The 11,932-nt window shown below is 36.6% G+C and overlaps 1 protein-coding gene across 1 annotated transcript in view; it reads left to right on the plus strand.

The window, feature by feature from the left end:
* Positions 1 to 233: 233 nt before the first annotated feature.
* Positions 234 to 11,932, plus strand: part of dusp16 (dual specificity phosphatase 16) — a 31,553-nt gene continuing 19,854 nt past the window's right edge. The window contains exon 1 of the mRNA XM_033614980.2: positions 234 to 438. The gene's annotated coding sequence lies outside the window, so the exon portion shown is untranslated. The remainder of the gene's footprint in view (positions 439 to 11,932) is intronic.

Here is an 11,932-nt window from a genome sequence, read left to right on the forward strand (position 1 = left end):
ACAGTTGTTTTTAAGGGTGCCTGCGCCTTTAAGAAGCTTGATGACGTTCTTTTATTAATTAATTAATTAATTAACATTTAATCTATTAATTTCCAGGCATCATTTGTCCTCCATACCATAAACCTGACCTGACAGTGTGAACCTCTTTACAGTCGGTACAGTTGTTTTTAAGGGTGCCTGCGCCTTTAAGAAGCCTGTTGAGTTCATTTGACTGGAGCTTCGATGACGACATCCTTTTATTTTTAACGCAGTGACCTCATCTCTTATGGCAGCAGGAGGACTTCACCAACCGAGTCACCCTCTTCTTCTCCTCTTCAGCTCCAACTTTACCGCTTCTACTTTCTCTTCTTTAAAACTCACACACAGTCAGACTCCATCTTTAAACCGGCCCACACGGCTGAAGAGCCGTTTGGACTTTTGACGTCGAATTTTCAAACGGTGAGTGAACCGAAATTTCTGGTTTAAAGTCTATAAATCACCATCTGGTAAAGTTCCGTTAACGGGGGCCTAACGTTAAAGTTTAGTCCGTGTGTGTGTTGACCCGAGCACCGTGTGTGAGTGTGTAACGACAGGAACATGAAGAAGGAAAATGTCGCTGTAGTTTAAGGTTGTTTTCACAGGAGTCGGCCTGGCGGTCAGTCGGTCGGTAACATCGAAACACACCAACAAAATGTCAGAGAGCAGCTAGCTAACGTTAACGCTAACGTAACGGCTGAAAATGTCGCCCAAATACCTCCACAAGTTCACACACACTCTGTCATACACACAGTTATTCCTCACACACTGCTCACACAACTTTATATTAACTGACAGTAAAGTTAAATCTCACATTTTCAGTAATCTCCTCTAACGTCAAACCTCATTTAAATAACAGGAGTTATTAGTTGGTGGAGTACACGTTACTTTTGCGTTACTTTATGAGACCAACAGTGTTTGACCAATGTTTAATATAACTTCAGAGGAAACTTCAACACAAGTTAACATCTTATTTTGTACAGAAATTCACGTAGAAGTTGACCCACACTTATTTCATACACTTAATTTACTTTTCAAATACTTTATATTAGCTTTTAGTTAATGAAGTATGTGTTCCTTTTGCATTATTTTATCACAATAACTTAACCGAATCCCTTAATGTATTATGTAATATATACTTTACATTAACTTCAGTAGTAATTCCAGTTTGAGTTAATGTCTTGTTTTGAAGAGAAATTCATGTAGAAGGTGACTTATACTCATGTCATACACATCTTTACTCTTTAAAAACTGTTCACACAACTTTTTATTAGCTGACATTAAAGTTAAGTCTTACATCTCCAATGATCTCCCCCAATTCAAAACCTACTTTAAATAAAATGAATTTTTAAGTAAATGCAGTATACATTACTTGAACAAATCCCTTAAGGTTTGTCAATGTGTATTTTACATAACTTATATTAAGAACAGAAGAAACTCCAACATTAGTTCACATCTTATTTTTGCAGAGACATTCATGTAGAAGTTGACCCACACTCATTTCATACACATATTTACTCTTTAAATACTGTTCCCTTAACTTTATGTTAGCTGGCATTTAAGTTAAATCTTACATTTCTAATGATCTCCCTCCACTGCCAAACCTCCTTTAAATAACAGGAGTTTTTAAGTACATGTAGTATACATTACCTTATGGTACCAACTTAAACAAATCCCTTAAGGTTTGATCAATGTGTATTTTATATAACTTCAGTTCAGAAGAAATTCCAACACGAGTTAACATCTTATTTAGTATAGAAGTTCATGTAGAATCATGTCATACACATATTTACTCTTTAAAAACTGTTCCCTTAACTTCATATTAGCTGACATTAAAGTTAAGTCATACATTTCCAGTCCTCTTCCTGTAATGCTAACCTCCTTAAAATAGTCTTTAAGTACGTGCAGTATACACTACTTTATGATACCAACTTAAACAAATCCCTTACTGGTTGATCAATGTTTAATAAATATAACTTATATTAACTTAAGAAGAAACTCCAGCATGAGTTAACATCTTATTTTGCATAGAAATTCATGTAGAAGTTGACCCATACTCATGTCATACACTTATTTACTCTTTATTAGCTGACATTGACGATAAATCTTCCAATAATCTCCTTCCAATGCCAAATGTCCTTTAAATATATGGAGTTTTTACTAGATGGAGTGTATATTACTTTTACATTACTTCATAATACCAGCTTTAACAAATCCCTTAATGTTTGATCAATGTTTAATATATCTAACTTAACTTTAGAAGAAACTCCAACATAAGTTAACATCTTATTTTGTTTAGTAATTTGTGTAGAAGTTGACTTGTACTCATTTGATACACATATTTACTCTTTAAATACTGTTTACATAACTATTTTTTTAGCTGACATTGATGTTAAATCTATATAACTGGTGTCGTGAATGTTAGAAGAAAATGTCTTCCAAATGTTTGTTAAGTTCTTTTAAAGGTTGACCCAAATTATTTTATACTCATATTTACTTCTTAAATACTGTTTACACAACTTTATGTCAGCTTATATTAAAGTAGATCGTCTGCTAATCTCCTCGTAATGCCAAACCCCCTTTAAATACAGAGAGTTTTTAGTAGATGGATTGTAAGAAGCTTTTATGTTACTTTATGATACCATCTTAAACAAAACCCTTAATTTTTATTAAGTGTTTGTGATATGTAAAGTAACTAATATCATGGAAGACAGACAAAAATTAGGTCTAAATTGTGTAAAAGTTTATACACATTTTTACTTATTGAATGGTGTTTAATGACATTATACTACCAATAACACCTCAAACAAACTCCTGAAAATTCCTTAATTTCAAAAGTCTTAATTTTCAGTTTTGGGGCTGTTTACCTAAGTAGCTCAATTTGTCACATCATGAATGGGAAAATGGACAAAGTTAATCATTTTACGTTAATAACCCGGTGATGATAATCCTGTAAACTGTCAACAAAAGACATCACTAACTCACTTTATCTTTAGAGCTTCCGGGAATCAACACATGATTAAGTGCACCCCTTAAAAATCCATCATCAAATTTTAATAGTTTACTTCAAAAAAATTTTTTAAATGGCATTTATTGGAAAATTAAGGACATTAAAGGGATACAGTACTGATTTTTGGTCATGGAAGTGGTGCGTTAAATCAGTGTGTATACGTATTTAATCTAGGGGAGATGATTTTAAAGGTGAAACTATCACTTTGTAATAAATGTACACGCTTCATATTAAGAGATGTGATGTGTGTTTTATGGTCATAAATTTACCTAATTGCTGACTGTGGGGCAGAAAACTTCCACTAATAAACAGATTTTTTTATTTCATTTTGAGCAGCAGAAATGGTGGTATCGATGACGATAATTCTCATTATGTGTATTTATTAAAATGTACATTTAGCGTCAAGTCACGCACACCGGGTCACACTGTGACACTGCTGCTCATTATTTTTTATTGTATCCTGTGATTATAGTTTCGGCTCATTGAGGAAGTCGGCGTCAGGGTTTGTTTTTCACAGCGAGCAGATTTAAAGGTCACATTTTAAAATCTGTGTGTAAACATGAGCGTGATGGAGCTGTGTGGAGGTGGAGGTGTTGCTGTACCTAATGATCAGGTTTTTGGTGGATTGTTGTCTGTTCAGTTATGAAAACCCAACAACACTTGTGTGTGTTGATTTTTATTTTCATGAGGAACTGAGAGTTATCTGAACTGGGTTGGACTTTATTTAATAGATAAGGGAGTTTTTAAAAATGTCCTTTTTCTGTGGAGAACCAATGGGCTTGAAGCTGAGAGCCACAGACAGGAAGTCAGATAGTGCTGATAGACGGACTAACACAGGATTTGTTGAAAATAACATCAGACTTGTACTTAAAAATGCAATGATAACAGCTTTATGTAATACTTGAAGCCATTAGAGATATTTATTGATTTATGTTTGCCCCTGAAAACTGAGAATTAAACACCTTTGTTATAAGATTTTATTAGATTTCTCAATATATCTGTACACTTCCCCACATCAATATATGCCAACGTTTTGCCAGCAAGTGTCGTTGTCCAGCAAATCAAAATATCAACGGCCAAATGTCTGGTGGGAAATATGCTAAATAGATTCATTAATAGCATATTAAATAGCCTAATAGTGTGTGACCCATAAGATGTAATGTAAGATAAGGTAAGGTATCACTTTAATGTCCCTGAGGGGCAATTTGAGATACAGACAGGAGTCACGAGTACAAGAAAACATACAGTACAAATACATAACACACAGTATCCAGTGTCACACACTGTCAGGGATAAATCATGGACATTAACGGTCAATGCTTCTTAAGATAAGCAATAGCAGATGGGACGAAAGACGATATGATATATGTTCACCAACTTAAATATAAACTTGCAGACCAGAGTGCGACCCTGCCTCTTCAGAGAAATCACCACATCCATGGCAGTTAGCGTGCTCGGTGCAGGTGACGGCTTCACAGCTCATGTTCTCCGGGAAAACCTTTAGTACACGATGGGTCTCCTCGTAGATCAGACCAGAAGTAGCCTTCACCACGGTGAGCCAGATGGCAGATATCAGCCCGTCTTTTTTGTGTGTTTTATCACAGTTTAAATGCAGGCTATTTAAAAAATGTTTGGTAGTTCTTCTATATGGCTGGAATTCTGGAATATTGATGGCCATAGAAAGAATTGTAAACTCTGGTTGGTGTTAAAATAGGGCTTAAATGATTACGATACTGATAATGCTAGTGCCCTTAAAGTGATACTGATACCAATAAAGTCCTTCATTTGATAAATCGTTTCGGTATCAATTTGAGTTTGTTAGGACTGTTAAAAAGCTTGGTGTTGGATGTTAGCCACTACTGCTGTGTTAGCTCGTGTTTACAGGGCAGACGTTAAACTGACTATTTGCCACAAGGAGACAGGAGATGGCTCTTGAGAAGGCAGCAACAGAAAGTTTACTAATCTGGCAGGAAGTCGGGGTGGTATGGGATTAGACCCTGGTGCAAAAAGGACCAAATGCAGGCATTGTTTGACTGGAGATGTTTCGATAATACTTGGTGCTGGGTTATTTTGGTCGATACCTTAAAGGTCTTGAGTCCTGGGCTACAGATATAAGTGAGTCCAGGTGGTTTCAATATGATCTCAGTCAGTTCATTCAGACACAACAGACCACACATATCAGCCTGAAACACCAGATATTTCCAAACACCCTTTTTCTTTAAGTATCTTGTGTGTTCAAAACCTGGCTGCTTCGCTGACGGTGTGGTGACTTGAGGTTCGGCCGGAGGCGTCCACATGAGAGATGAAGTCCAGGATTATAAGGCTCAAGGCGGGATGATATCACAGCTCTGGATGAGAACGTGGCGTCTGTTTGGCAGTGAGCTGCAGGGCTGATCCTCTGTTTGGACTCTACAAACAGATTTTTGCTTTAAAAACTTAAAACTTCAGGACAGATTAGTTAAATGTCCTATTTTTAACACATTAACAGAAGCCTTTTTGTGTATGAAATGGGTCAAACTGTAGTTAAAAATACAAATATGTTTGTTTTGTAATAGGAGTATGCTCATAACTGTTTGGCTGTATGGATCAGCTGTAGTCTCAGTTAAAGTTAAAACTTAAATCAATCGTCAGACAAAGATCATTCACTGACGGACTCAACAACCTGACCTTAGTAGCTTCTCTCAATCACATCGCTTGATCTTCATCAATACACAGAGCAGTAGATATTTAAATTCTGATACTTCTTTGTACTTTAAGGACTTGTTGTTCATGGTGGCTCTAAAGTTTTAGTGTGCAGGATTTCTGGGGTTTAGTGGCATATATTGGTGAGGGCTGCAGATTGCAACCAGCTGAAACTTCTGCTTAGAAATCCTTCAGTGTTCTTTATTCAGGAGGTTTTTACCGACAGCTGAATTATCCACAGAGATCTTTTCCTCTCCAAAACAAACGCACCCAGTGATTTATGTTGGTAAAAACACAGAATGAAACAGTTTTATGTTGCAAATCAGTGTTTATTCGACCATGCTTGTTGCAGATGGGCCTCTAACTATGGTGGCCGATGCGAAAAGACAAATAGAGTGTGCCAGGGCTGACATCAAAACCCGGAAGTTTAGCATCGCGCTGGTTCCCGGAAGAGAAAGTGAATGTGATTTTTGCATTGCGTTTTGGATTATGTCAGAAAATAAGCTCTGTGGCTAACACAAGTTTATGATACTTACAGGTTTTGTTCAGCGAGATAATCTTCACATATGAACACCTTTCATACCGCATTTGAAGCTTAAATGCGATCGCCAGAAGTAAAAAGCTAACGTTAGGCTTTAACAGACTACATGACTACTCCACGGTCGCATGACTCTTGACGTCACCGCCACTAAGCTTTCAACTGATTTAGTCCGCTTTATTTTAAAAACATTGTATAATGGGGAAATCGGACTGTTTAAGCTAAATAAGAAGCTGTAATGGCGGACTGCCAGCACTCTCGTCTGTTCGGGGGTGATGACGTTTAATGTCCCCGACAGAGTTTGTAGTCGTATTGAGCAACTTGTTAGCAACCGCCTTTTTTACGACACGTAAAAGCTTCAAAATTCACAAGTAGGGTATTTACTGACGTGTTTCATGTCATAGAACAAAACCTGAAACTCGCTTAAGCTTTTGTTAACTACAGACCTTAGAAAAGAGAACCGGAAATGCTAAAAGTGCTAACGGAGTTCCGGGTTTACTGGCACACTCTATTGCTCAATCTAAAGCCGGTGTTTGGTTTGTCCGTTCTGGGCTACTGTAGAAACATGGTACTCTCTAAACAGCTCATTCCAAGGTAATGAGAACACAACAATTTTTATTTTTCAGGTGATTATACACTATAATAAAAACATACGTACTATAGGGCTGCAACGATTAGTCGACTAATCGATTACTAATCGACTATTAAAATAATCGGTGACTATTTTAGTTTAGTCTTTTTTCATACAAAAGTACTATAAAAGTACCCCAAAATACTCTTCAATACTCACGTTCAAATATTGGCAGCTTTACACACTTTCCCATGACGGTGAACTAAAACCCTCTGGCGTGAGTACGAAACAAGACATTAGGATTAGCATTGGGAGAGACAGACCAGCATTTTTCAACATTTTTCAACATTTTAACACATTTTTCAATACAATGATTTGTCGACTAATCGAAACAATCAACAGATTAGTCGACAATAAAAATAATCGTTAGTTGCAGCCCTAACATTCTATGAATGTGCTTTTTGCAGCTTGCTTCATCATTTTTTAACTGTAGCAAGGAACCCAGCAAATCACTGATGCTGATAATAAGAGAAACTCTAATACTGTGGTATTTTCGGAGACGGTTGTGGTACCACAAAAACATCATACAGTTGCAACCCTAGTTCAGACTTATTTAATGATGAGTTGAGGACAGTTTAAGGATCTACTGTCAGTCGTCCGGCCTAATTATGAGGCTACAACTTGTTCAGATAAGTCTTGCACCTTGTCCAGGAAGGTGACGCTGAAGGTGAGCTAACGTTAGCTTAACTCAAACCATGTATGCTTCCACTTGTCATTGCCACTACAGACTACAGCTCGGTTTCTCAATTCAGTCAATTAGGCAATGAAAGAAAAGAAACACAGATGATTTCAGACACTTATTCCAGTTGAGTTGAAGTTTAGAGCGCTTCTGCAAAAGTGCAACGCGCATAAAGTGGAAAAACGCAAAACACTTTACTGTCAGTGAAAACAATTACAAAAAGGCACCCAGGCTGCTGAAACATACTCCGTCTGATCAGGACCTTTGTCTTGATTTTTCTAAACTTGTAAAAACTTGACATTGTGGCGTGCTGCTCTGAGTAATAATGATCAACCACGCACTCACTAAATGGATCCTGACACATCTCTCCTCTTCATTAATGTTGTTAATAGACAAACCAGCAGTTCACGGAAGCAAATAAGAGATCACAAGATAAATCTGAGGAGTTGAGAGCCAAAGAAACACTTTTCTGCTACTCAAAATGATGTTTCGTTTTCAAGTGAATTATGAGATAATTTTGTTTCCAGGCCTCTAAAAATAAAAAGAAGGAACATCTCTATCCTCTTTGAAGGAGCAGCATTATATTTAATTTCAATTTTATTATATTGTGGCTTTTTATCAGGAAAATCCCTTTTCAGAAATTTCCAGTCATGACCTGAGTATAACGGATTGATATTAGTGGCTGATAATGACCGTTACAATTTTAGTTCTGATGCCTTGAGAATGCTTTAAAAGCTGCATTTTTTATATATTAAATTATTTCCTTATGTCAGCTTTAGTATGTTGTTTATATTTGTGAACCAGCTTGAGGTGTAACTTCCTGATATGTCAGTTAGCAGCTCTGCTATTTAAAATATTATCATCCATATTATTATCTGTGTTGGTTCTTGTTGAGGTGAGCTCAGCCTCACCTGTCTGTCTCTGATGTCAGCGTGGGGTTAAAGTCCTCTGATTGGCTGCTATCACAGCTGAGTTATTAACCTTTGGTTAGAGTCGTCAGACGGGTTGAACTCTCAACCACACCTGCTGTCGGTGTAACCAGGAAACACTTTATCTGATTAATGCCAAAACGATGAGACCTGGTTTTCTTGTGACCTGATTGGAGTTGAAGCTGCCGCTCCTCTTTCTGCTGTGATTTTTATCTCGTATATGTCCAAAAAGGCAAACATTCGTTCCCATGGATGTGTCTCTAGATTTAAAAGTTTGTTCATAAACAACTTTTACTGCTGAGTCACTTTATGAGCTGCAGAGGAAGTTGGAGGGAAGATTTGGAGATCAAAACTACTTTACGTCATCTTTTTTATGAGCTCCCTCTGAGTTAGAAACTTTCTCTCAGCAGAATAAATTCATCCTTTGGTCACAAGGGTCAGCTGTTTCTTAAATAAATTGTATTATATAAAGGGCCTAAATTAGAAAGCAAAGTAGTTTGATATTTATCCTGTGTGTGTGAGGCTTATAAAACCATATTCTCTGAACACAAAATAAGCTCTTCCACCATTTTATCAGATCTTCTTCTTTTGTTTAAACAATATATTTATTATCCATTGCCTTATTTAAACACAAAAATACATAGGAAACAAATCTGTGTAAATTAAATGAAACATCAGGACACTGAGACAAAAGACAGTCTTTTTATTAGGGACAGCATAGTATCGTTATATTTTTGTGGCAATATCGTATTGTCACACAGTGTCAAGTGTCGATTTTTTAAAATGTGTGTGTATATATTATAAATATGACAAATACAAATGAAACTCCAGGCCACAGCCTAGAATAATATAATCAGTTGCTTTTTCAGTCCACTAGACACATTTTGCTGCAAAATAATGGCTGAAATGAGATTAACAGACTGAAAACTTTACGGTATTGGATAAAACAGATGTTGACAAAGTTTTCCAGTTGAAAAAAGGTAATAAGTCGCAATATATTTTATCACAATACTACTCAGCATATCACAACATATTTAAAATCGCACTAATATTGTATTGTGACTCAAGTATCGTGATAATATCGTATCGTGGATTCCCACCCCTACTTGTTATACGTTGCTAATCTGTAATGGAACAATTTTTCATTAAAGATAAAAACTAATGTTTAACCTGCCAAACACATTGTTAAATAAGCTGCTGTACTTTGGGATGCAGAAAACTATCTGTCATTATTTATTCTTTTTAGAAAGTTACATTCTTCTGATTACAACCTGAATATAAAAACTACTTTTGTATGTTTTCAGGTCGTCCTTCCTTCCATCCATCCGTCTGTCCCATTCTTGTGAACACAATTAGCTCAGGAATGCCTCAAGGTGATTTTCCTTGCATTCAACACATTAGATGTTGGTAGTCATTCCTGTGAACAATCAATTTTTTTTCAAATTTGGTGCAAATGTTCACTTGGAATCAAGAATGAACGGATTAGATTTTGGTGGTCAAAGATGACTGTGACCTTGTATGTCTATTTTTTTGAGAACACCTTGCGGAATTTTCTTTTTAGATTTGGCACAAACGTCGACATTGAGTCAAAGATGAACTGATTAGAATTTTGTGGTCAAAGGTCAAGGTCACTGTGACCTCACAAAATATGTCTCTGGCCAAAACTCAGGAACTCATTCACTGATTATAACAAAAGTGTCACACAGATGTCAGATATAATGGATATAATGATGAAGTGAGGACATTTTATATCCAAAAGGTCAAAGTGCAGCTTCACCGTGAGGTCATAATGTTCTGCAAAAACAATTATCTGGCCATTTTTCAAAGTCATATCTCAGGAACAGAAGGGGAGACATTTGTTCAGATACTGAAATGGTGACAGTAATATTGAAACTGACTGTTTAATGAGTTATTACCTATTACAGACACCGCTAACGGCTAAGAAATAGTAATGTTTGTTCAATCATTGTGTTTATAGACTTTACAAACATCGGATTAGTCAAAACGGCGATACAGTGATGTGAAAAATGTGATGTGTATGTATATATATATATATATATGTATATAGCTAAAAGCTCTGCTGGTTTTCTACCCGGAAGTATATGTAAACAACAAGGCGATTCCCTCTAACGTTATAGTCCGGCCGGACGGATGAGTCATGGCCTTGTAAAAGATTATGTTTGTTTCTTTTAGTTGGCGAGAATGTGTCACCGCAAAGATACTGAAATGGTGACAGTAATATTGAAACTGTGCTGATTGTGTAGATCTTATGTGTGTGAAGTGTCCATGTTTTAAAGCGTTGTCAACTATCGTGGACAGACATGGATGTAATCTGTAACTCAACTGGTTGGTGTAGCCGCACAGCTGCGACGCCATAATTCTAGTTGTAACTTTTGTTTACTCGTGTCATTATCAGTTTTGGTGGGTAAGAAAATCAAATGAAAAGAAATTGAACCACCATTGAATTGCGTGGACCACATGAATGAATAATGTTACACTCAGTATTTGGGGCAAGCTCACAGATAGATCCAGAAGTCATGACCCTCTGTAACCTCTGTGAAACATCACCATTATACAGATATATTTTTATGTGCGTGTCTGTCTGATACAGGATAAGACTCTGATGCCATCTGTTCGGAGGATTTTGTAGCTGGTAATTTGACTGAGATCAGATGTCTGCAGAGGAATGTCCCGGCTTGAAAAAACATAATTGAATCTGTTTTATTCTGTGAAGTGGAACATGATGTTAGAGATGCAGCCTCGGGCTGCAGCTGCCTGTTTGGACGCTTCAGATGGTTTGAAAGTATTTTAACTGATTCTGCTTCAGAACACACAGACAGAGGTTTGTTATTATTTTACGCTACTGTCTTCTTTTGTTGCAGCACTTTGTGCTACTGCCACTCACAGTCTCTCATTAGCTTTGAATATGCATGGATTGCTTTTGTTCAGAATGACTACGACTGTTTGGAAGTGAGATTTTTTGCTGCAGGAATGAAGTTTTTTATTTATCACCCTGGTTCCCTCATCAAAAAGCCTTTGGGTATATTATAATACTTGCACATTTTGTACAGCAAGATAGTCACATACAAACATAATCACATATTAACACAACTTCTATTATTTTTGAAGTGTAAATGCAGTCGCCAGAGGTAAAAAGCAAACGTTAGGTTATAAACAAACGACACCACAGTCGCATGACTTAATGTCGCCACCACAACGAGACTGTAAAGCTCTCTATAGTCTCATTTAGTCACTTGATGAGAACAGTCTTTTTTGAGAGGCACATCAATACTTCAGAACTCATTAGTGGGGTATTTACTGATATATTTTATGTCGTAGGACAAAATGTGAAAGTTCATTAAGGTTGTGTTAACCACAGAAATTGTTTCAGGCATCAAACTAAAAACTCAAGTACAATAAAAAATGTTTCCGAAGAACCTAGAATAGC

This window comes from Epinephelus lanceolatus, chromosome 23 (assembly GCF_041903045.1).
Source record: "Epinephelus lanceolatus isolate andai-2023 chromosome 23, ASM4190304v1, whole genome shotgun sequence".
Taxonomy (NCBI): Eukaryota; Metazoa; Chordata; class Actinopteri; order Perciformes; family Serranidae; genus Epinephelus; species Epinephelus lanceolatus.